Below are 27,367 nucleotides of genomic sequence, written 5' to 3' on the forward strand. Positions count from 1 at the left end.
CACTATGAAGTCAAGTTTTTCTATTCTGCTAATTATGCTGGGCAGGCCATGAAGCTTAACAGCTATTCCCTCAACTCTTCTCTCACAACTCTGAATTTTCTCTTGAAGCATTCCGAAACATCATATTGTAGTTCAATAATCTTTAGGGAACATATGGGATTCTGTGTTTTGTTGGATACTGACTCAATTTCTTATCTTGCAATATTTCTTTAGAGATGTTTGCAGTTTCTAGATGGCTTTTTCTTTTTATGCTCAAGGTTTTTAACTGAAGTTTTTTTCCTTACTGAGATCCTTTTCCCTTAAATAATTCTGTCATTCAATTTCTATTTCCTTACATTTTGATAATGGAGCCGAAGCTCAAAGCTATTTCAGCTTCCTCCCAGATTAAGGAATTCATTTTTTCCTCCTATTCTCTGCCCTTGTCCAAGTAATCTGTGCATAAATAGGATTAACCCAAGTTGTAATCCAGTTCTCCTTCCCTCACTTTTGTTAAGGCCCTACACTCCTGCTCTATTCCTTCTGTTTCTAAGTACCCTTATTCGGCTGAGTCCGTGTTTTCCACTTTTATAGGCATGCACACAGTTTGCTATCTTGGAGTTCCCTAATCAAAGGGCTACTCCAGGCAAAGTAAGAGTTGCTCTTCCTTTGATTTACATATAACTGGGCAAAGGTTACATGTGATGGCAAAGACTATGACAGCAGAAAACTTTTTAAACTGATCCCATGCTCAAGCATGTACATTAATTTATATGATCTGCTGGAATACAGATTGTGGTGGGGGAAGAATGATGCACCTGTTGGACAACCGGGAATTATTATTCTCTAATGTTAATTAATCAGACTGTCAACACATGTAGCTTCTTGGTTTTTTGTCCTATGAAGATACCTATAATTGTTATACCTCTGGTACATAGTTTCTTATTTTCATAGTCCATACCGTTAGTCACGTCCTGTATGAACTATGCGGTTTTGCTGAAGCTGGTGTGGGGAGTTGGTTAGACTACCTCCTGTTCTGGCAGCCATGTTCAAAGAAAGTTTATTTTATTTATTTCATCCATAACCACTGGGTTCTTCTAGAAATTCTGATCCACAGATCTTATGTATGGGTTGATTCTAGGTGTTCCAAAATTACACAGAGGTAATCATTTGAAAATATTCTTAAAAAACCAAAATAGTCTTTCTTTAGTATAGACAACTTTAAAGTATTTCACTTAATGTTTACTTTAGAAGGAATTTAGAATTTCTGTCACAGAAACTCAATCATATAATTCATTAAAGATTTATTTTCTTGATAAGCTTTATTAATTTACAATTTAAACGTTAATAATCCTAGTCTTTTCTTGATAAAATCATTATTTTTTACTAGGCCACATCCCAACTAAGCTTTTTAGTCATCTTTGTATTTCTTTTATTTAAAGCACATAAAGGTATAAAATAGGGCTCCATTAAGAAATTCTTAAGACGGTAAACTGACAAGAGGGTCCTTAGATCAGAGGAGCAATACAAACTTTCTAGGGCTTTGAGGTCTCTAGTCTGCTGTTATGTGATAGTATTGAGGGTCCTAGAGAACCAGTATTTTCTGAATCAAAGATTCACACAGGAACTTAATTCTAAGGTGGGGTGAGTGGGAAAATATTCTAGGTATTATGAAATGATGAAGAGTGAAATGAGCAGAATAAAGAATGCAATTTGTACAAGAACAACACTGTAAAGAAAAATATCTTGGAAAGACATCAGAATTCTGATCTATGCAATGTTTAGCCTTGTTTCTAGCAAACTTATCATGATTTATTCCTTAATATTTATTATTCCTTTTCTTGAGAGAAAGAACAAAAAGGCATGTTTGGGGACATGGTCACTGTGTCATTTCATTATATTTGATTGTGTTTTTTTAATAGAAGTATTCCTTCCCCCATTTCTTTGTTTTTTTTAAATGATAGGTAGGTGGGAGAGGAAGAGTTAGTAATAACTATATGGAAAAAAGAGGTCATTGAAACAAATATGAAAAAAAGACATTTCCTGCTTTCAAGGAGCATATAATATAACCAAGGGGGACAGCACACAAAAAGAAACTGAAAAACAGGAGATGAAGGGAAACCTCTCTTTAAGTGGAGGTTTTGAAGTTCAAGATTCCATTCTCCAATCAAAAGGATAGAGTGATGATAAGGGGGAATACCAACAGTGATGATGAAATCAAATGAGATCATATTCATCAAGAATTTAATACAGTGGCTAGCATATAACAGCTGCTGTGTAAATGCTTATTTCTTTCCACTTACCCCTTTCTAATATTCTCCTGAGAAACCAATAGGAACCCGAATATTCTGGGCTTTGAAATTCAGAGATCTCAAAAGGTGTAGCTTAAGACAAGATCCAAAAGGACCCAGAACAAGAGCAAATATTATTAAACAATGTTGGTTACAATGGATATCCTTCACACCTAATTTTACTGGAAAGGTTTCTAGCTTATTCTCATTACAAATAATGTTTGCTGATGGTTTTAAATAACTGATTTTTATTAAGAGAAAATCCATTTATACCAATACTTTCCAAGAGGTTTTTTTTTTTTTTTAATAGAAACAAGGGTTGTACTTTAGTCAAAAAAAAAAAATTCATAAGATTTTTAACTTTAATTATTGATATCAATTGTTAATAGTTTTCCTTATGTCAGACCATCCTTGCATTCCTGTTATAAATCCCACTTAATTATAATGTATAAACTTTGTAATATATTGTTATAATTTTTTGGGTAGTATTAGGATTTTTGTATCTATATTCATTAATGAAATTGAAATTTCTATCATTTTTTCTGTTATTCTTTCTGGTTTAAGTATGTATTTTTTAAATAAAATAGTTTGGTAAGATCCTTTCTTTGCCTATTACTAGGAAAACTATTTAATATTAATATTAATATTCAATTATTTAATATTGGAATTTACTGATCTTTATATTTTTGATAAAATTTACTTGTAAAAACATTTGGTCCTGATGCTTTTTTTTTAGGAAGTTCATTTATGGTTTGTTCAATTTAATTTTCTAAAATAAGTCTATTAAAATAGTGTTTCTTTTTCTGCCAATCTATTATAAATATTGAAATTAACCATAGATAATATATATGAAGAAAGACACTATCTAAATGCAGAGAAAGAACTGATAGAAGTATATACAGAATAATTTGACATATATGTATATGTGTATGTTTGTATCTATATAGATTTATTTTAGAATATTGTTAGCCATCTGTGAGGTAGAGGGAGGAAAAAAGGGATAAGGAAATTTATATAACTTTGTTGTGTATTTAAAATGACTATCAAGTTGTACATAATGAATTTGCAGTTTCATGTAATCATCTTTTTTATTGTACTGTTATGGAAATGCTTGTTTTATACTATAAATTTTTTAAATGAATACATTTAATTTAAAAAAAAAAAAAAAAAAAAGCAAAACCAACTGGTTCAAAAATATAGTAAAGGGTATAAGTTGGCCTGGCACAAAGATCCCTTTCAAGAACTAGAACTAGAGTGATAAATAAATAAAACAACTTGTACCAAAAAAAAATATTGCAAAACTAACTTCATAACAGCTATCAGTAGAGACTTAGGCAAAGAAATAGATTTTCCGCAAAAACTATAGGAATGCCTGCAACACACATGTAAAGCATGAAATAAAACTTCTGGATGAAAGAATTCAGAGAATAAATAGGTACAAAGAGAAAGTGGTCAGCCTTACCCAGCATGATTTAAACACTTAATTAGACCAAATAGAAATCAGTGATTCCAAAAGACTCTGAGACAAAATACATTAAAAATAAGAAAATATAACATCTGATATAAAAAAAAAATAGCTGACTTGAAGTAGAAGTTAAAGAGCAATCATTTAAGAAATGTTGATCACCAAAAAATGGGATTTTTTTTTAAACTTAGAAACATTTCAAGTAACATATATGAAACCTTCCAAAATATAGTAGAACGAAAGGCTGTTAGTGTTCCCCCCCAAAAGAGAGAGCTATTGAAACATTTTTAAATGGACCAAAGAGAATCAAAGAAGTTCAGAAGGTACAGAAGAACAAGGCAATTAAGAAAGTCTTATGTAGAATGTATTAGATTCTTTAAAAAGTAAGCAGTGTGAAATAAAGATTCAAAATCTATGGAATTCCCACATTCCTTTTTTATTTAAATAACAGGAACAAATATAGTAGAACGAAAGGCTGTTAGTGTTCCCCCCAAAAGAGAGAGCTATTGAAACATTTTTAAATGGACCAAAGAGAATCAAAGAAGTTCAGAAGGTACAGAAGAACAAGGCAATTAAGAAAGTCTTATGTAGAATGTATTAGATTCTTTAAAAAGTAAGCAGTGTGAAATAAAGATTCAAAATCTATGGAATTCCCACATTCCTTTTTTATTTAAATAACAGGAACAATAGGACAATGTTCTTAACAATATAATTCTCATATTTGAAAAAAATTAAATCTGATACTTTAAAGTTTTATTCTGTGATCTTTATGTGCTAGTTTATGATTGTTTTAAAGTATAATTACTATTGTAACGCCAAACACCTTGATTTCATCAATTATTATATGCAGAAAGAAGACTTTTAAACTTTAAAAAAAAATTTAAATTTTGAATCTTATTTTTAAAGTTTTGAATCTTTATTTCATCCTGCTTACTTTTTAAAGTATCTAATATTTTCTTTAAAAATTAAATTGTTTCAGTGGCTCTCCCTTTTCTTTTAGTTGCATCTGGTAGCCCCTAATCAGAAACATTAAAAATATATGTGTGTATATATTATGTATATATTATTTTACATGTCTGTATAATTTTATTTCTGCTTACTTAACACAGGAATGGTTTTAGAATCACGTAAACACCAATGAAGATGGATCATATAAATCCCTTGATTGACATTCTATAAACCAGAACTATTTCCTCACCAACGCTTTTTAAAATCTTGTCTTTGACTGTAATTCGAAAATGTGACATGGCAAAAACTGTTCTTGTGGTGGTGTCTAAAATGTCTGCATGATCAAGTTCTTTTCCTGTTAGAGTGGACTTTCTAGAGTTCTGAATTATTTTGTTTATTCTTTCCATCCTGTATAGATTCAAAAGTTTGTTTAAAATCGGAAAAAGAATATTTCTAGTACCTTTGTAATTTTAGCCACAAGTTACATTTTTTAGTATTTTATGTTGAAGTTATTTTCTGAATTTTGTGGAGGAAGGGAAGAGGGAAAGGCATTTCCCTTCTTTTGTTTGGCATTATCTTCTTTGGTAGATTTATATAAAATGGTGATTAGCTATTGACAAAGTATTTCAAATTATTTTGAATATAATTTTTAAATAATTTAACATCAAAGCTAAGATCACCTTGAAATAGTATTTACTAAATATAGCTTATAAATAAAAATTGCTTAATATATTAGAAACAATCTCCTCAGTTTGTTTAGTAAGCATTAGTTTCTCATTCTTTTGGAGCAAATTTATCAATCTGGATGTCTTCCTTAAGAAAAACGGATGCTTTTACTACTACCATTCCTACCCTATCTCCTTTTACTTTATATGAAAAGCAGTGTGAATGATGCATACCTGCTGCATGTTTGGAAAGTGTAACAGGTACGCACTTAGCTCCTGCAGACATTAGCTGTGTAACATTGAAGAAATCATTTGATTTTTTTTTTTACTTCATTTTCCTTATCTGTAAAAATGGGGCAGTTGTGTTAGCCAGTTTTCAAAGTCTCCTACATGTAAGAAATTTTCTTTCAACTTTTTTTTTTCTCCTTTGTGGCCAAAAAATTTTCTTTTTTTCCTCACTTAATAGTAGTTTTCAACATTCATTTTTATAAGGTTTTGAATCCAAATTTTTCTCACTTTCTTTCCCTCCACCCTCCCCAAGACAACAAGCGATACAATACAAGCTATACATATACAATCACATTAAATATATTCCCATATTAGTCATGTTATTAAAGAAGAATCAGACCAAAAAGAAAAAATATGAGAAAGAAAGAACAAAAAATTTTTCAGGGTGAAAATAATAGGCTTTGACCTCCATTCAGTCTCCATAATTCTTTCTCTGAATATGGATGGCATTTTCTATCACAAGTCTTTTGGAATTATCTTGGATCACTGGAGCTAAGTCTATCATAGTTGATTGTCACACAATGTTGCTGTTACTATGTACAGTTCTGATGCTGCTCACTTCAATAAGCATCAGTTCATCTAAATCTTTCCAGTATTTTTCTGAAATCTGCATATTTCTTATAGAACTATAGTATTCTATTAGTTCATAATCCAGACCTTGTTCAGCCATTCCCCAATTGATGGGTATGCCCCCAATTGCCAGTTTTTGCTACCACAAAAAGAGCAGCTGTAACTATTTTTGTATATGTGGGTATTTTTCAGAGTTTTTTTATGATCTCTTTGAGATAGTGACCTAATAGTAATGTTACTTGGTCAAAATCTATGCATAGTTTTATAGCCTTTTGGGCATAGTTACAAATTGCTCTCCAGAATGGTTGTATCAGTTCACAGCAATGCATTAGTGTCCCAGTTTTTCCACATCTCTTCCAACATTTATCATTTTCCTTTTCTGTCATCTTAACCAATCGGATAGGTTCGAGATAGTATCTCATGTTTGTTTTAATTTGCATTTCTGTAATCAATAGTGATTTACAGCATTTTTTCACATGACTATAGATTAATTTCTTTATCAGCAAACTTCCTGTCATATCCTTTGACCTTATAGCAACTGGGGAATGCCTTGTTTTCTTATGAATTTGATTCATTTTTCTATGTATTTTAGAAATGAGGCCTTTAACAGAAACAGCCAGCAGTTTTTCAAGAGAAATCTTTTAGTATGTAAAGACAAGAATATGTTATTTTTGATTAGAAAGTAAAGTTGTACCTCTTTATAAGAATTTTTAAATCTAAAATGTTAACCTCCTACTTCATGTTCTTCTTAGTGCATTATATAGATCTTTGTATGACTGTGCCTTCTAAATTCAAGAAAAATAATTCTAGCTCTTTTTTCCCCCCTTTTAAAAAATTGTACTTTATGTATAATGTGAAATAAAAATAGATCTGCGCACTCATATATTTAGAAGAGGTGTTTTGTCTTTGCTAAGCAAAATAAAAAAGATTTTAAAATTAGAAACAATAAGAGGATATTATTTTAGATATATCTGAAGTTTTAGGTTAATTTTTTTAGTCATATAAATGAAATTAATTGGGCTTGCTTTGGTTGAATTTTTTGTTCTGTTAAGAGTTATGTTGTCTTTTGTGAAGTCAATGAAAATTGTTATATTTTTTTTCCTAAAATCAGTAGTATGGTTTGTTGGGAATTCTTCAAAAGCCCAAGTCTCAATTCAGACACGTATTAGCTATGTGATTTCAATTTTCTGAGCTTTCGTTTCCTTTTTTTTGTAAAATGGTGATAATATCCTATCTATTTCCAAGGAATCTGTCAGGAAAACTCTTTGTAAACACCAAAGCATAAATAAGTGAATTGTTATTGTTGTCATTTTTGTAGTTCAGCATATTACACAGCCTATTTGCCATACATAAATCAGGTTTTTTGCTATTTTATGGACATGCTTTTTTAAGCTCTTTCCTAAGTTACTGTAAATGAAGGATAGAAAATTATCTCTTAAAACTTGAATCACAAAAATGAGAGGTTTCATGAAATCATGGATCATCTGATAGACAGATTGTATATAATCCTTACTAGATTGAAGTATATGAAATAGTTCTTAAGTAAGTACAGTAGGTGATTGTTTCAATGAAAAATTGATTATTTTTCTGATAAAATTATTACTGGTTATATTAGTACTTCATGAATTTATCTTTGTGGGCAATTAAAATTTAATCCAACTACTTCATAAAATTGACTAGTTTTGAAAGACATACTTTTTTGAAAGTGAGTGTTAATGCCTTTTTGTAGCACATCAGAAACTCTGCTAGTTTCAAAATTTCACTTAGAATTCTTTTATCTGCATCCAAACTTAAAAGTATACTCTGTCTTGTGGCATTGTCCAAAGTATTTTCATGTGGCTTGTTAGGACTGTGATTTACAATTTTGAAGGATCACTAAAGGTCAGAATTAGAAAAGACTTATAGAACTTTCGTAGTGGTTGTTCATTGCTTTAAATACTTCAAATGAAGAGAAATCCTCTATCTTCCAAGGCAGATTTCCATTTTTCAAATGACATGAATTCAAGTCCTTTGCCATTCTGGATTCTCTTCTATTTATCACTGTCCTTCACAAGATGTGGCATTGAGAATTGAACATAGTACTTCAGATGTGCTTTGACCGATGCAGAATATAACAAAATTATTACCTTCTTAGGTACTTTATTGTCTTATCTTTCTTACTATAGCTACAATTCAGATTATTTTTGTTTGCTGATTTTTCCCACTTTCAATTCATAGTGAGCTCACCATTCACTAAAATCCTTAGAATTTTTTCATGATGAACTGCTTTCAAACCACGCTTGGCCCATCAACTTGTTTAGTTCATCTTTTTAGTCAATCTAACTCTAAGACTTTAAATTTATTTGTATTAAATTTTATTCTTCCTTTAGGTCTGGTGTTCTTTACCAAAATATTTTTAAATCTTGACTTTGTCAATTTGAGCAATATGTATGTGACGTTTTATTTTTTATCAATTTTTTTAACTCTATACCAGTAAAAATGAACAGTTACTATAAAAAGGACAGAAAAATAGCTGTGAACCTCTATTACATACATTTTTAATTGATGTATTTAACACCATAGTAACAAAACTGATCTTCTTTGCTTTACTATCAACTTCTGAATTTCCTTCTGCTCTTCTTTTGTATTTTAAAATGTTTTATCCACACTTCTTTTTTAAAAAGCATTTTTGCTACCTACCAACTCCCCCATACTCCCTTTCCCTTAGAAGCCTTCCTTTATGAAAAATAATATATAGCCAAGCAAACAAGTTCACACACAATGCATCTACATTCTATTTTCTTAGCCAAGAACTGGGAAACACACTGATTTAATCTTCTAAAAGCATGATTGATACCAGGATCAAAGTATTTTCATTTTTGTAATAATTAAATTTTAGTAAATTTTATTTTAGATTTCTCTTATTATATAGATTGTTGACTTAGAGTGGTGATATGAAACTCAAATTGAAATGGGCCACAAAACAATGCCAAAAGATTTTTACTTGCATATTATTTAGAAAAACACATACTAACATTACTTTGTCCTGTTATATTTTTGTCAAAATGTTTTTGTTTGTTTGTTTGTTTAGGCCACAGTCCATTCTGAGTATTGCTGAGGGAAGCATGTTTGACACCTCTCATTAATATATATATATATATATATATATATATATATATATATTTTTTTTTTTTTGGGGGGGGGGTGGCTAATAGTTTGTATTTCCTTTTGAGAACTTGCTGATCATGTCTTTGACCATTCAAATTCTGGAGAATGTTTCTTTTTTTTTTTTTTTTTTTTTAATCAAATCATTATATACTTACTACCTCAGATCTTTATTAGAGAGATTTGTTGCCAAGATTTTTTTTCCTTATAACTTTTTCTCTTTAAATTTTAATTGCACTGATTTTTTTAATGTGGAAAAGGTTTATGATTTTATTTAATCTATTGCTAGCCTCTTTGTCTCATAGACAATTAAGAATGTACTTCTTATACTTTGCTCTAAATAATTTCACCTCTTCAATTCTTACTTAATTATACAACTTTTTATTTTAGGTCATACTTTGATATGCAACTCAAGATGCAAGGTGTTGATCCAATCCTCATTTCTACCAGGCTGCTTTCCATTTCATCAGCATTTATGTGCTTAGCCCCAGTAGTTGAAATGCTTGGTTTTATCAATTACTATGTAACTATGATCACTTACTCTTCAATTTTGCCTATCTTATCTTTTCTACTTATTTCCATTAGAACCAAGTAGTTTTAAAGATTACTGCTTTCTAGAAGATGTAGATAATATGCAAGCCCATTTTCTTAACATTTTGTTATTTTTGTTCTTTTCTGCTTCTGCCAAATGAATTCTTTTTTTTTTTCTAGTTCTGATAAGTATTCCTTGGTACTTTGATATTACATTGAAATCTCTAAATAAAGTTCTTTTCCTTATTTAAGCACAGCCCAACCACAAGCGATTAAAATCTCCCCAATTTTCATTTTTCTTTGTTTTTTTAGAGTGTTTTCCAGTTGTATTGCCTTTTCCTTTAACCAAGTCATTGGTCATTAATAAAAATGTTGATCAGCATTAACCAGTTAATTAACAAGCACACATTCTCTGGGATTCTCCATTAGATATACCCTTACTTTTAATGGAATCATTATTGGCTCTGTTTTTTCTTCTTACCATCATTTCTACAAGAATACCATAATGGATCTTACCAGTATCTTTAATAAAATAGAGTATTTTATATGGTACATCATTCTCTTGATCTACTACAATATTAGTAGCCATTTCAAGGAGGGGGGAAAGGAAGAAGAAAAAAAGGGGGAAAAAGTTATTTGGTCAAAGTCAAGATCTACAATGGTGTCTATTGATCAGAGTTACCATTACTTAAGTAGGTACCATGTAAGTGACATATTAATATGCAGAGGTGAAATAGGTGAAAATAATAAAAGTACAGGAAAAGTAAAAATCTGTTCAGGGGAGAAGATTCTAGATCTGGAATAAACCCTAGATCTAGTAGTTACACAAATACTGTAAGGTCCAGAAAGGCTAAACGATTTATCCAGGATAAAATAGAAGATATTAAATAGAAGAACTAAGATATATATCTGGGTAATCTTAACCCATATCTAGTTCTCTTTCTGTTATGTTCTTCTTTGTGTGAAGCTTCAATCTTTCATCTACACTTTTGTATAGAACATCTTATACTAGGTAAATTAAAAGAAAAAACCTTTATATTTTCCCCAGATTTGTTAAAGAAAATTGTGAAGGACAGTTATAGAGTTTATTTATATGGGAAAATATATTTACTCTCAAATTAATTGTGAACCTTTATGTTTTTTCTTTAGGAACTCACAGAGAATGTTACTTCCTGGGTGTATGAAGCAGATGTGGAAAATTTTATTGTTTATAAACAAAAACTCTCAAATTTAGCCAGCCAAGGTAGGTAATAAATCTAGTTTTATAAATTATTACCTAAAATTTTTAGACTTATTTTCATTTGGCATGGTTAATTAGCCATATCTTTTATGGCTTCACATTGAAACACATCATTTTTCTCTTTAACTTGTCTTGAGAGGAAGTAGGTACCAAGTAAGTGACATATTAATATGCAGAAGTGAAATAGGTGAAAATAATAAATTAAAAGTAAATAATCTCTCTTTGAAAATTCCTGTCATCTTTTTTTCCCCTTTATTTTACATTTAGCCATTCCAAGCTCTTAGCTTTTTTCAGATGATTTTCAGATTTTAGCTTTAAGTTCAACAAAGTATTCTGAGATTTCAGGTTCATGGAGAGTCAGATATGGAAAAAAATGAATCTTTCCCCCTTTTCCTGATGTTTTAATAATTAAAAATATTTTAAAATATAATCAATTTTAACCTTTTAATTGATAGAGTTGTAGCTTGATATTTTGGGCTCATTACATTCTTTACTATTATCATCATCAAAAACTTCTAACTAAAAATTTAATAAAATAAGTCTTAATCATTTCTTCTTATCCTCACCTAGTTATTTTGAGTTGATATTTGACACTATTTTCACAAATGTTTCTGATTTTTTTTTAAATTTCTTTTGTCTTTATGGCTTCCTAAAGCTTTCAGATAAAGAATATTTCAAATTATATTTGAAATTCGATTATTTGAATTTACCATTTTTTCAGAGACCTTTTTATCATTCTAATTCATAGTGAGAGAAAAAGTATTTCATTGTTCTTTGGGAAAATGATGTCTATTCTGATCATATAGATGATTAGTTAATGCAAATCTATTTTTAATATTTCAAACTCATTCATCATCTGTTCCCTTTCTTCTGAATGTTTCTGCCAAAAAATAAAGAGCACATCGTATGATTAAAAATTTTTTAATATTATCAAGTGGCATGGAAATCTTGACAAGAAGTCAAAAAGCATTTATTAAGCTTTTATTATGTATTGGTCACTGTCTCAAACTATGGAAATAAAAATAGAAGGCAACAAAAGATATTCCTTACCTTCAAAGACTTTCCTTTCTCATGGGGAAATACAACACAGAAAAGAAAGCTAAAAAGTAGGAAAGGAGGAGAAAAGGGACAGAAGCATCATAGAAAAGGTCTGGAAAGTGCAGCCCAGAGTAAACAAATGCTAACCTGAGTGTTCTTCAAATGAAGGTTCTAGGAGAAAATAGCCAGTCAGGAAGAAGTTCAGCCATGAAGGGAAATTTGTGAAAAGTTCATAGGCAGATTAAACTTGTAGCATGAAAAAATTTCTTTGGCATACATGGTAGAAGTACAAATATTTTTATAAGCCAAGATATTAGATAATTACTGCATGTTGTAAATTCATTGAAATAAACTAGAAGTTTCTTATAAAAACTGGGATCCTTGAAACCAAAAGATGAGTAGTCAAACAAACAAAAACATATCTTTAGGAGATAACTTTTTTGGTCATCATTAAAAATATATATCTTTGTTTCCCTGGAAAAATAGCCATCATTTGATCACATTCATAATACTCTCTATTTGAAATTAATCTTCTAGTAGCAAATATTGAATGTCAGTAGTAAGCATATTCTTTATATATATATATATAACTTCTTAATGACAGAACCCATGCCAGGGTAATTTTTTACAACATTATCCTTTGCACTCACTTCTGTTCCGATTTTTCCCCTCTCTCCCTCCACCCCCTCCCCAAGAGGGCAAGCAGTCCTTTACATGTTAAATAGGTTACAGTATATCCTAGATACAATATATGTGTGCAGAACTGAACAGTTTTCTTGTTGCACAGGGAGAATTGGATTCAGAAGGTATAAATAACCCAGGAAGAAAAACAAAAATGCAAGCAGTTTATATTCATTTTCCAGTGTCCTTACTTTGGGTGTAGCTGCTTCTGTCCATCCTTGATCAATTGAAACTGAATTAGCTCTCTTTGTTGAAGAAATCCACTTTCATCAGAATACATCCTAATACAGTATCGTTGTAGAGGTATATAATCATCTCCTGGTTCTGCTTATTTCATTTAGCATCAGTTCATGTAAGTCTCGCCAGTCCTCTCTGTATTCATCCTGTTGGTCATTTCTTACAGAACAATAATATTCCATAACATTCATATACCACAATTTACTCAGTCATTCTCCAATTGATGGACATCCTTTCATTTTCCAGTTTTAGCCACTACAAACAGGGCTGCTACAAACATTTTGGCACATACAGGTCCTTTTCCCTTCTTTAGTATCTCTTTGGGGTACAAGCTCAGTAGAGACACTGCTGGATCAAAGGGTATGCACAGTTTGATAATTTTTTGAGCATAATTCCAAATTGCTCTCCAGAATGGCTGGATGTGTTCACAATTCCACCAACAATGTATCAGTGTCCCTGTTTTCCCACATCCCCTCCAACATTCCGCATTATCTTTCCTGTCACTCTAGCCAGTCTGACAGGTGTGTAGTGGTATCTCGGAGTTGTCTTAATTTGCATTTCTCTGATTAATAATGATTTGGAGCATATTTTCATATGGCTAAAAATAGTTTCAATTTCTTCATCTGAGAATTATCTGTTCATATCCTTTGACCATTTATCAGTTGGAGAATGGCTTGATTTTTTATAAATTAGAAGTCAATTCTTTTGGAAATGAGGCCTTTATCAGAACCTTTGACTGTTAAAATGTTTTCCCAGTTTATTGTTTCCCTTCTAATCTTGTCTGCATTTGTTTTGTTTGTACAAAACCTTTTCAATTTGATATAATCAAAATTTCCTATTTTGTGGTCAATAGTGATCTCTAGTTCTTCTTTGGTCATAAATTCCTTCCGCTTCCACAGGTCTGAGAGGTAAACTATCCTATGCTCTTCCAATTTATTTATAATCTCATTCTTTATGCCTAGGTCATGAACCCATTTTGACCTTCTTGGTATAAGATGGTAAGTGTGGGTGAATGCCTAGTTTCTGCCATACTAATTTCCAATTTTCCAAGCAATTTTTGTCAAATAATGCGTTCTTATCCCCAAAACTGGGGTCTTTGGGTTTATCAAACACTAGATTATTAAAGTTATTGGCTGTTTTGTCCTTTGAACCTCACCTATTCCATTGATCAACTAGTCTATTTCTTAGCCAATACCAGATGGTTTTAGTAACCACTGCTTTATAATATAATTTTAGATCTGGTACAGCTAGGCTACCTTCATTTGATTTTTTTTTTTCATTAATTCCCTTGAAATTCTTGACCTTTTGTTTTTCCAAATGAACTTTGTTGTTATTTTTTCTAGGTGAAGTAAATATATTCTTGAAAGAAGAAAAACAAAACTGATTCTTTGTTCATATTACAATGTGGGATGTGGAGGCTTGACTGTTAAAACATACTATTATCCCTTTCCCATTTTGACTTTTGTCTCTGCTGTCACATTCTTCTCCTCAGTCTTCTCTCTGTCTATGGATTCCTTCCCTAAAGCCTTCAAATATGTCCATGTCTCCTTCATCTTTAAAAAGCCTTCACTAGACCTTCTGGTCGCTCAGATTATCATCCTATAATTCTCCCTTTTTTTCAGCCACATTTCTATCAAAAGCTTTTTATTCTACTGCTCTCACTGTTACAATCTCCGAATTACAAAATCTTAAAGTTTTATCTTAATTCATATTTATTTATTCTTTTTCATTTCCTGCTGTTGAATACCCTCTTTTCCTTATGTTCTCCTCTCTGTAGGTTTTCTTGGTACTACTTTCTTCTGGTCCTCTTAGCTTTCTTGCCTCCTTTCCTAACTCCTCATTTTGTGTCCACTTATGGCTATGTCCTAAACCCTTTTCGCTTTCTGCATCTTTTCTCTAATGATTTCATCAGCTCTCATGGTTTTTAAAATCTTCTCTCTTTGGTTAACTCAGATGTACATTTTTTTCCCAACCTTTTTCCTGAACTTCCTTCCTAAATCACTTACATTACATTCTGTTATATCACATTGCAGCTCAACTTCATTGTGTCAAAAACAAAACTTACCATTTTTCCCTACTCTCAAATCTACCCCCTTCCAAAATTTTCTCTTTGTCATATGTACTTTCATTCTTCCAATCTCTAGTAAGTCACCCTCAGTGGCATAATTGATTCCTGTCTATTTCACATTGCATATTTAGAAATTGCTATTTTACCTCTATAACATCTCTCATCAATACCTTTAAATCACCTTAATTCAAATTCTTCTTATCTAGATTATTGAACTTGCATTCTTATTGGTCTCCATGCTTCAAGTTTCTCTTCGGTCTAGTTTATCATTCATACAACTTCCAAAAGTATAAGTCTGACAATCTCATCCCATACTCGATAAACTCTAGAGACTTTCTTTTGTTTTGAGCATAAAATATAAACTCCTTTGATTGGTTTTTTGAACTTTTGATAACTTCTCTCCAGTCTATCTTTCCAGACTTCTCTTCCATACTTTATAGTTCCTTACACATGATACTTTTGTCTGCCATCTCCTATCTTGTACTTCTTGCCCCCAAAATCTGTAATGTATACCTTTCTCACCTCTTCTTAGAATTCCTATGTTCCTTCAAAATGCAATTCAAGAACCACTTTCTACATTTAGCTTTTCCTCATTTCCCTTCCCCCAGTTGCTTATGTAATTCCTCCATAGCTATCTTATATTTAAAAACCTCTTTGTATTTATTTTTTAATTTATTCCACATATGTAATGTATATCTTCTGTCACATATATACATATGAATTTGTATTATATGTACATATATATATATTTTGTGTTTGTGTATATCTTTATTTGTATATTGTCTCCCTCAATAGAATGTCAAGTCTATGAGAGTAGGAATTGTTGTCTATGAGAGTAGGAATTGTTTTGCCTTTGTATCCCCAGTCTTATAGTAGGTACTTAACCAATGTTTTATGATTGACTTATAATTTGATTTTTGTGGTCATATATCTTTCTAATGGCATCTTTTATAATGCATTAATTAATTGGCTGAGTGCTAATCATGCAGCCCTTTAGGTGACTTGTAACTAGATCATCAGACTTGATTTACGACTATTCACCACACTTGATGATTATTGTTGTTTTACCTTTAAGATAGCATTTTTGTCTGTGGTATCAGTTTTTTTAATGTAGTTAAAAAGACTAAGGACATTGCAAATGTGCAACTTTGTGACTAAAAATGTCATCTGTAAAGTGTTTTTTCATTAAATCTACCTGTTACTTTTTAGTAGATAGGAGAAAATATTTATATTAGTTTTTGGTTACACCTTTTTTGTCCTTCATCTTTTTTTGTTGATGATAAGACTTTTTTTTCTAAGCCCTTTTGTCCTTCCCAATTATAGGTACTTTAAGAAACAATTTCTCAGTGCTTTATACACAGACCTCCTTTAATTTAAATATAATTGGTATACTATAATTGATTTAGTCTACCTATACTTCCTATTTTAGTCTTCATTTTTGCCATTTAAGATATGCTCTTTCCCATAATTGATGAGAGAATAAAAGTGGTCAGAGAAATCTTTAAAATGCTTTTCCATATATTGTCATTTTCCCAACTTGAAACTCAACATAAAAATGGATACTTTTGCAAATTTCCTAACTTCTCAATACTTCATTCTCCTTTCTTAATTGACTCTTAATTGATTCTTTTAATTGGCCTACTTCTCCGTTCCACTGTAGTTACCCAAAGAAATGGTCATTCCCTTGATCTTGACCTCATCTGAAAATGTTTTATTTCCATGTTCATGAATTCCTAGATGTCTTTCTCTGATCATAATCCTATATTATGCCATATTTCTTTATACCTTAAGACTCTTGATCCTGTTCATTATGACCTTTCATCACTTTATCCATCAGTTCTTTCCCAGACCATGACCCTCCAGTCCCACTGAACCACTGTCCTCCTTTGCAAATTATCTGATTTCCTTGATCAGTCAGTTCAGCTCTACTCTGTTCTACATTCATATCTCTTATTTCCTTGTCCTGTTACCAGTCATACTATGCTAAACACTAACTGTATAATTTTCAACCTCCCTTCTACTTTGTTTTATATATGTGCTGTTGAACATAATTAAAGATCATAAACCTATATTTTTGTGGCTATTTCAGATTTGTGTATTTTTTTTATTCTGAAGTGGGCCCTCAATGCCCACTTCTCGCCCTTCCTAATATATTAAATTATCCCTCTCTCCTTAATGGCTTCTCCAGACTTTATCCTTCCTTTTTGTATTTCATTGTAAAAATTGAGGCAGTCATCTTACAGCATCCTCTCCCAACTATGTCCTTTCCTAGACAAGGCAAACCCATCTATCTGCACTCTTAATTCCAACCCCATACTTCTCTGGCAGATTGCTCCTCACTATCATTTCCACTCTTGAGTTATCCATAATTCTCTATTTACAAGCCCCTTCCCTGTAAGTCCTTATCTCCTCCCAATTCTTTTTTTTTTTTTTTAAACAAATAGTTAATAGCATCTGCCAGCTATCATCCTATATCTCTTTACTTTCTAGGAAAAGAACCTCTATTTTCTCTCTATTTAACCTCTTTTTAACCTTCTGCTGTCTGTTCTTTTCAGAGTTGATATTGATTTCTCACTTGCATTATGGTCTTTTCTCATTTCTAATCCTTCAATCTGTTCATCACCATCTTCCACTGGTTCTTCTCCATGAATATGTTTTCAGATATCTAATCTTAGCTTGGCTTCTGATCTCTGGTGCTATGTCATAATCTGCTTTTCAGCATATTCATATGTATTCCAGTGTGGAATACTTTCTATTCCTTAAAAATATCATCAGTCTCCCTCTCTAGTTTTACTTATAGTATTTCCTATGTCTGAATTACCTCCCCATCTCTATTTCTTCCTGTTAAAGTCTTTCAAGACTCAATTAAAATGACATCTCTTACATGACGTCTACCCTGTGAATGCCCACAAGGCAGTCACATGTTAATGCCCACTCTGCATTCACCATTGCTAGTCTCTCCTAATTCCCAGACCACTGTCTTTTGCAGTGCTTAAACCAGTTTTACCAAGCTTACCTCTGTCTGAAGTCTTCAGAAGTTCTTGGCCATCATTTCAGAGGAACATGGTTTAAATACACAATAGAGCACTGGAGAACAGCCATGTGCAACAGCTTTTATTCACGTGTTTACATCCTTCCCTAGCTGAACTCCTGCTGACTCCCTGTGAACTCCTGATGAACTCCAGGTCAAAGAGGACCTGCTTCCTCTCTGCACAGCTTAAAAAGGGTCTATAAGATCATATGCACAGCCAATCAGAGAAGGAGATGCCTCCCATTAACAGTGAGATCTCAATGTAATTAGAGTTCCCCACAATGAGATAGTCCCTGCATATTCACAGAAACCACTTCCTGGGATCTCAGGCATTATTTGCCTGTTTACTTCCTGACTGCGCAGTGCCTGATTCCTCCTCCAACCCTTACACTACCCTTACTCTTAAAAAAAAAAAAAAAAAAAAAAAACACTTATTTAACAATTGCAAAATAAAATGAGCATGATCTATGAAATTGCTATCTCTTATATAGAACTTACCTTTCTTTTTAATTGGTTAAATAATAACATCTTTCAATGTTAACCTAATTTATCTGTGATACTCTCTAGCCTTTCTTATCTTCTCATTTTTTTTGGAGGAGATCCTAGCTCTAGTCACCCTTTTCCTCTCACCTTCGTCCCACAATTGACACACAAAAAAAGCAAATCTTTCAAGAAATACATACCTTCAAGTAAAACAAATTCTCACATTAGCCATGTCCATGAATGTATTCTTCATTTTGCATCTAGAGTCCATCACTTTCCTTTCAGGAAGTGGGTGGAATACTTCATCATCTGTACTCTAGAATCATGATTAGTCATGATGTTATGAATCAGAGTTCTTTTTATTATTGTTATTTATTTTTTAATTTAACAGAAAATAGAAATACAGAAAAGAAAAATAAAACAAAACAAAGCAGAACATTGTCAATCTCCTAGCAGAATGTCAGGAAGGATTCAAAATATAACAATGGATTTCCAGCTTAAGAAAAGATATATAGTAGTAAAAGAAATTATATTTATGAGTGTCCATCTTTTCTTTACTGTCTTATAGGGGTTTTTTTGGTTTTCTCCTGTGTACTTTTAAAACTGTGTTCTTTTTTCCATTATTCACCTTTTCTACCTTCGCCAAACAGGCTATAGTTAAGCACAGCAATATTTGATAGATTCATAAACATATGCACACATATATGTTCATATCTAGCCACACATGTACATATACATATACACTTATACATAGAGCAAGGTGTGTGTGTGTGTGTGTGTGTATATATATATATATATATATATATATATATATATATATATATATACACATACACACACATAAATTCAAAGACACATTTTCCCATATGAAAACATGCATCTAAAACAATATTAGTATGACTGGCATAATTTAAATTTCTCTCTTAATTGACTCTTCAAGTTTGTAGAGTCTTAAGATCAATGTTTACTAGCAGTACTTTTTTTTTTCTAATACATTCAACTTCTGATATGTCATAATGTTTATGTACATTTTCCCTTTCCTATCCCTGCAGTCTTGTACTTTAATTATGCTCCTTAACTTGCCTTGCTGTCTCCTCCCACCTATTGATCCCTCCCTTATCTTCTCCTCCTCCACCACTTTTGCATTCCCCTCTACCTTTTCCTCTCCCCTTACTTATTTATTTTGGAAGCTGCTATGCCATTCATGTTGTAAATGTAATGTTGCCTATTTACCCATTCTCTATGTGAGTAGATTTTCAGAACTACAAGCCCTCCTCCCTACTCTAATGCTTATGTGTCTATTCTTCTTCTGCATCTTATTTGTATGAATCTTTTTTGAGTTACCCAATTCTTGATATCAGTCATAAATGTATGGTATACATTTCTATGTAGAAAACAATTTGTTCATGTTAAGTTACTTAAAATTAATCTTGGATATTGGCTCTTATATATTAAATTTTTGACTGAGTTCTGGTTTGCTTATTAGAAAATCCTGAAAATCTGCAAGCTCATTGAATGTCCTTTTTTATTGAATATTATAATCTTGTTGTTTATGATATTTTTGGCTACAAGCCTTTGATTGCCAGTAGATGTGATTCCAAGACCTGCAGTCTTTTATTATGGCTGCTAATAAATCCTATACAATTATATTTGTAGCTCTAGCATATTTGAATTGCTTTTTTTCTTGTTTCTTGCAAATTTTTCTCTTTTTGATCTAGGGATTTAAAAATTTGGCAATAATATTTCTACATTTTTTCACAGTGGATCTTTTTGAGGTGTAGTGATCAATGGATTTTTCTATTTCTACTTTTTCTTCATAATTTATCACTTCAGGACAATTTTCTTAGATTATTTCTTGTATTATTGTATCAAGGTTATTTTTTTGGCTACAGCTTTCAGGTAGTCCAGTTATTCTATTTTCTCTGTTCTTATTGTTGTTGTGATCTTGTTCCAGATCTGTTGCTTTTCTTATATGTTTCACATTCTGTTCTCTTTTTTGATGCTTTCTATTGTTTTGTTATTTCTTGGAATCAAATCTTCAATGACTTCCCCTCCCCAATTCTAATTTTCAGAGATATTTTGCCTTTAAGATTCTGCATCTCCTTTTCTAGTGGGATAACTTTTTTTCATAATCTTTTTTTCTTGGATGGTTTTTGTTTTGCTTTGGGTTTTTTGTTGTTGTTGTTTGGTTGTTTTTTTAATTTTTCCTCCGTGTCTCTCATTTGATTTTTATATTCTCTTTTTAGTTCTTCTATAAATTCTCTCTGGGCAGAGAACCATTTAATGTTTATTCTTTGGGGTAGAAGAAGCTCTTTTTACTTCAGTGTCCTCCTCTGAAAGTCTTCCCTACTCCCATAATATGGTTAGGTTATTTCTTATTGCTGGCTCATTTCTTCTTCTTCTTTTCTTTTTAATGAGAAGTATTAGTGTAAATAACTCTAATCATGAAGTGGAGGGATGGTAACTCTAACTTCACTTCAGTTCTCCACTCTGACCTGGCATCTCAAATCAAAAGCTCCCTGTTCCTGAAAGTGTACACAACCAGCAGCATCTTTGTCTCCCTGCCTTTGTACTTATCCAATACTGCACCAATGGGCCTGGCATTCAAAGTTCCCTCAATCTTCCTGCACTTAGATTCCTACTCCTCAAGCAGTACAGGAAATGAAAGTTTCTGAGATTCCTACTGAGGCTCCAGCCACCCAGGTAGCTCCTGGGATAGCCACTTAGTGTTTCCATGGAGCTAATCCATCTTCATACAAGTTAATCCCAGCCTAAGGTCTTTCTTTGCTGTACCAGGCAATATAAGAGGGTCCAGAAGGATCCTCTCAATAGTATTGTTAGTGACTACTCCCTTCTCCAACATGCCCTTTCTTCTATCACCCTCTCCCTTTTCCCCTCCAACTTTCCTGCAAGGTAAATTAGATATTGAATGTAAGTGTTATTTCCTCTTTGAGCCAATTCTGAAGACAGCAACATTCCTCTCTCACCCTTTAATTTTTTTTTCTACATATTATCTTTTTATATTCAACTCATACCTGCCCTCTTTCTATATATACTCCTGTCACAATATTAACAAAGTTCTTATGAGTTACAAGGGTTATCTTCTCATGTAGGAATGTAAATAGACAAACCTTAATAAGTACATTATAATATGATAACACTTTCTTGATTACCTTCTTATGTGTCTCCTGAATACTGTATTTGAAAATCAAATTTTCTATTCAGCTCTGTTCTTTTCATCACAAATGCTTGAAAGTCCTCTATTTCATTGAATATCCACATTTTCTCTTGAAGGATTATGGTTTTGCTGGGTAGGTAATTCTTAGTTGTAATACAGCTCATTGCTCTCTGAAATATATTATAAATCCTTTAATGAAGAAGCTGCTAAATCTTGCATTATCCTATTTTCTCTATTACATGTGATATCCTAAATATTTTCATTCTGAATGCTTGTAAGATTTTCTTCTTGTCCTGGGAGTTCTGGAATTTGATTATAATATTTCTGAGAATTTTCATCTTGGGATCATTGGATTCTTTTAATGTCTGTTTTACTCTTTGGTTCTAGAATATCAGGATAGTTTTTCTTGATAATTTCTTTTTTTTTGTTTTGTTTTGTTTTCATCTGTGAATATTTATTGTATCCATAGTAAAAACTACATATTTGCTGCATAGTATTAGTGGAAATGCTGATTTGAAAGGCTCTGGTCAATTACTAATCAGTCATTCATTAAATATTTATTAAGCACTTATGTACCAGTTACAATACTAACTTTTTTTTTTCTTAATAGGTTTTATTTACAAAACATATACATGGGTAATTTTTCAGCATTGACCCTTGCAAAGCCTTCTATTCCAAATTTTCTCCTCCTTCCCCTAATCCTCCTCCCCTAGATGGCAGGTAGTCCAGTATATGTCAAATATGTTAAAATATATGTTAAATTCAATATATGTATATATATTTATTCAGTTATCTTGCTGCACAAGAAAAATCTGATCTAGAAAGAAAGGAAAAAACCTGAAAAGGAAAAAAAATATGCAAGCAATCATAATAGAAAGAGTGGAAATGCTCTGTTGTGTTTGACACTCTGTTCCCATGATTCTCTCTCTGAGTGTGGATGGCTCTCTTTATCACTAAACAATTGTAAATGGTTTGAAACCTTTCATTGTTAAGAGAGCCATGTCCATCAGAATTGATCTTCATATAGTCTTGTTGTTGCCAGGTATGTTGATGATCTGGTTCTGCTCAGTTCACTTAACGTCAGTTCATGTAAGTCTCTCCAGGCCTCTCTGAAATCATCCTACTGGTCATTTGTTACAGAAAAATAATATTCCATAACATTCACATACCACAATTTATTCAGTCATTCTCCAATTGATGGGCATCCATTCAATTTCCAATGTCTAGCTACTACAAAGAAGACTGCCACAAACATTTGTGAACATGTGGGTCCCTTTCCCTTCTTTAAGATCTCTCTAGGATATAAGCCCAGTAGTAGCACTGCTAAATCAAAGGGTATGCACAGTTTGATAACTTTTGGGGCATAATTCCAGATTGCTCTCCAGATTGGTTGGATCCGTTCACAATTCCACCAACAATGTATTAGTATCCCTGTTTTCCTACATCCCCTCCAACATTCCGCATTATCTTTCCCTGTCACTCTAGCCAATCTGACAGGTGTGTAGTGGTATCTCAGAGTTGTCTTAATTTGCATTTCTCTGATTAATAATGATTTGGAACATATTTTCATATGGCTAAAAATAGTTTCAATTTCTTCATCTGAGAATTATCTGTTCATATCCTTTGACCATTTATCAATTGGAGAACGGCTTGATTTCTTATAAATTAGAGTCAATTCTCTATATATTTTGGAAATGAGGCCTTTATCAGAATCTTTGACTGTAAAAATGTTTTCCCAGTTTATTGCTTCCCTTCTAATCTTCTCTGCATTAGTTTTGTTTGTACAAAAACTTTTTAATTTAATATAATCAAAATTATCTATTTTGTGATCAGTAATGATCTCTTTTTCTTCTTTGGTCACAAATTCCTTCCTCCTCCACAGGCCTGAGAGGGAAACTATCTATGTTCTTCTAATTTATTTATAATATCATTCTTTATGTCTAGATCATGAACCTATTTTGACCTTATCTTGGTATATGATGTTAAGTGTGGGTCAGTGCCTAGTTCCTGCCATGCTAGTTTCCAATTTTCCTAGCAGTTTTTGTCAAATAATGAATTCTTATCCCAAAAGCTGGGATAAGACAAACCCCTTTAAAAGGGGTTTGTCAAACACTAGATTGCTATAGTTATTGACTATTTTGTCCTGTGAACCTAACCTATTCCACTGATTAATTATTCTTTTTCTTAGCCAGTACCAATGGTTTTGATGACCACTGCTTTATAATATAGTTTTAGATCTGGTACAGCCAAGCCACCTTCATTTGATTTTTTTTTTTCATTAATTCCCTTGAAAGTCTTGACCTTTTGTTCTTCCAGATGGATTTTGTGGTTATTTTTTCTAGGTCAGTAAAATAGTTTCTTGGAAGTCTGATTGGTATAGTGTTGGAATCCTTACTAACTGCTAAGTAATTAGAGTTGATCTAATCTTACAAGAAGTTGTTTTGGCCAGAACCTGAAACAAGGTACTAAGTAGAACTAATCAAGACAAGGCTTGTGTTCCCATCTTTACTCAAAGTCCACACCTTAAAGCTCTTTGGGCCAGAGAGCACTATGGGAGAAAACCCATAATCCCATTCTCTCAGAAGGTTCACATATAAGGCGAGACAGCCATTCCAGAATACATTTTTTCCTCTTGGCTGGCTGATCGCGCTAGACTCGAGAGAAACGCTCTGCTGCAGAGAACACTTTTGACGGATTTCAGTGGAGCTACGCCAGAAGCCCTCTCTCCGCGGCAAGTGTGGCTGGGCTCCCCAGAAGGAGATAAGAGAGATCTTCCATCTCTGTTGGAGGCAGAAGAAAGCAGAGGCAGAGGCTGAAGGACAGAACCTTTGGATTTGGAGACATCCGAAGAGCTCTAAGCCTCTAAACCGGCTGTGCCCTGAGAAGAACAAACTCCAACATTTGAACTCTTAACAGTATAGCACTAAATAAATAGATTAGTTTAGGTAGTATTGTCATCTTTATTATATTCACTCAACCTATCCAAGAGCACTTGATATTTTTCCAGTTGTTTAGATCTGATTTTATTTGTATGGAAAGCGTTTTTTAGTTTTGCTTATATAGTTCCTGACTTTCCCTTGGTAGATAGATTCCCAAATACTATTGACAGATATTTTAAATGGAATTTCTCTTTGTATCTCTTCCTATTGGATTTTGTTAGTGATACATAAAAATGATGATTTATGTGGATTTATTTTGTGTCCTGCTAAAGTTGTAGATTATTTCTAATAGCATTTTAGTTGATTCTCAGGGGTTCTCTAAGTATACCATCATATCATCTGCCAAGAGTGATAATTTGGTTTCCTCATTACCTACTCTAATTCCTTTCATCTCATCTTCATTTCTTATTGCCAGAGCTAGCATTTCTAATACAGTATTAAATAGTAATGGTAATAATGGGCAACCTTGTTTCACCCCTGATCTTATTGGGAATGGTTCCAGTTTATCCCCATTATATATGATGATTACTGATGGTTTTAAATAGATGCTACTTACTATTTTAAGTAAAAATCCATTTATTCCTATACTCTCTAATGTTTTTAATAGGAATGGGTGTTAGATTTTATCAAATGCTTTTTCTGCACCTATTGAGATAATCATATGTTTTTTGTTAATTTGGTTATCGATTATGCTAATAGTTTTCCTAATAATGAACCAGCCTTGCATTCCTGGTATAAACCCTACTTGGTTATGGTGTATTATTCAGGGGATGATTTTCTGTAATCTCTTTGCTAATATTTTATTTAAGATTTTTACATCAATATTCATTAGGGAGATTGGTCTATAAATTTTCTTTCTCTGTTTTCAACCTACCTGGTTTAGGTCTCAGTACTATGTCTGTGTCATAAAAGGAATTTGGTAGGAGTCCTTTATTCCCTATTTTTTCAAATACTTTATATCGTATTGGAGTTAATTGTTCTTTAGATATTTGGTAGAATTCATGGTAAATCCATCTGGTCCTGGGGATTTTTTCTTAGGGAGCTGATTTATAGCTTATTCTATTTCTTTTTCTAAAATGGGACTATTTAAGTAATTTACGTCCTCCTTTGTTAATCGGGGCAACCTGTATTTTTGTAGTTATTCCTTCATTTCACTTAGATTATCAAATTTATTAGCACAAAGTTGGGCAAAGTAACTCCTAATTATTGCTCTAATTTCCTCTTCTTTTGAGGAAAGTTCTCCCTTTTCATTTTTAAGACTAACAATTTGATTTTTCTCTTTCCTTTGTCTAATCAAATTTACTAAAGCTTAATCTATTTTGCTGATTTTAATCACAAAACCAACTCTTAGTTTTATTTATTAACTCGATAGTTTTTTTTCAATTTTTACTTTCAATTTTATTAATCTCTTCTTTTATTTTTAGAATTTCAAGTTTAGTATTTGATTGGAGGTTTTAAATTTGCTCTTTTTCTGGCTTTTTCATTTGCAAGCCCAATTCATTGATCTTCTCTTTCTCTTTTATGCAAATAAACCTCTAGAGATATAAAATTTCCCCTTATTACCACTTCGGCTGCATACCACAAATTTTGGTATGTTGTCTCATTATTATTATTCTCTTGGATGAAATTATTAATTGTGTCTTTGATTTCCTGTTTCACCCATTGATTCTTTAGGATGAGATTATTTAGTTTCCATTACTTTTTGGTCTATTTTCTCCTGACTTTTTATTGAATATAATTTTTATTGTATCGTGATCTGAAAAAAAGGTATTTACTATTTCTGCCTTTCTGCATTTGATTTTGAGGTCTTTATATCCTAATATATGATAAATTTTTGTATAGGCACCATGAACTGCCGAGAAGAATGTGTACTATTTTCTGTCTCCATTCAATTTTCTCCAAAGATCTATTATACCTAATTTTTCTAGTATTCTATTTACCTCTTTAACTTTTTTCTTATTTATTTTGTGGTTTAATTTATCTGGTTCTGAAAGACCAAGGTTGAGATCTCTCACTATTATAGTTTTGCTGTCTATTTCTTCTTGCAATTCTGGTTAACTTCTCCTTAATGAATTTCCATGCTATACCACTTAGTGCATATTTAGTATTGATATTGCTTCATTATCTATGGTATCGTTTAGCAAGATATAGTTTCCTTCCTTATTTCTTTTAATTAGATCATTTTTTGCTTTTGCTTGATCTGAGATCAAGATGGCTACCCCTGCTTTTTTTACTTCACTTGAAGTATAATAGATTCTGCTCCTTTTTTATCTTTATTTTCTATGTATCGCTCTGCTTTAAATGTGTTTCCTGTAATCAACATATTCTGGGTTTTAATACAGTCTGCTATCTACTTCTTCTTTATAGGAGAGTTCACATTTACGGTTAGAACTCCTAATTCTGTATTTCCTAACATTTTACTATCCCCAGATTATACTTTTCTCTTTCCTTTTCCCCTTTCTCTCCTACCCAGTATTTAACTTATGAGTACCACTTGCCTCAGGCAGCCTTCCCCCTTTACAATCCCTTTCTTTTTCTTATACCTTTCCCCTACTATTTCTATATTCCCTTCTGTTGTTTAGCCACCCCTTCCT

At 32.1% G+C, this 27,367-nt stretch overlaps 1 long non-coding RNA gene across 2 annotated transcripts in view; it reads left to right on the plus strand.

Moving 5' to 3' along the window:
• LOC127554387 (uncharacterized) overlaps positions 1-27,367 on the plus strand; it is a 184,839-nt gene that overhangs the window by 123,684 nt on the left and 33,788 nt on the right. For both annotated transcript variants that reach the window (XR_007951967.1, XR_007951966.1), the window contains exon 2: positions 11,028-11,121. This is a non-coding gene — a long non-coding RNA (uncharacterized LOC127554387). The remainder of the gene's footprint in view (positions 1-11,027; positions 11,122-27,367) is intronic.

Source organism: Antechinus flavipes, chromosome 3 (assembly GCF_016432865.1).
Source record: "Antechinus flavipes isolate AdamAnt ecotype Samford, QLD, Australia chromosome 3, AdamAnt_v2, whole genome shotgun sequence".
Taxonomy (NCBI): Eukaryota; Metazoa; Chordata; class Mammalia; order Dasyuromorphia; family Dasyuridae; genus Antechinus; species Antechinus flavipes.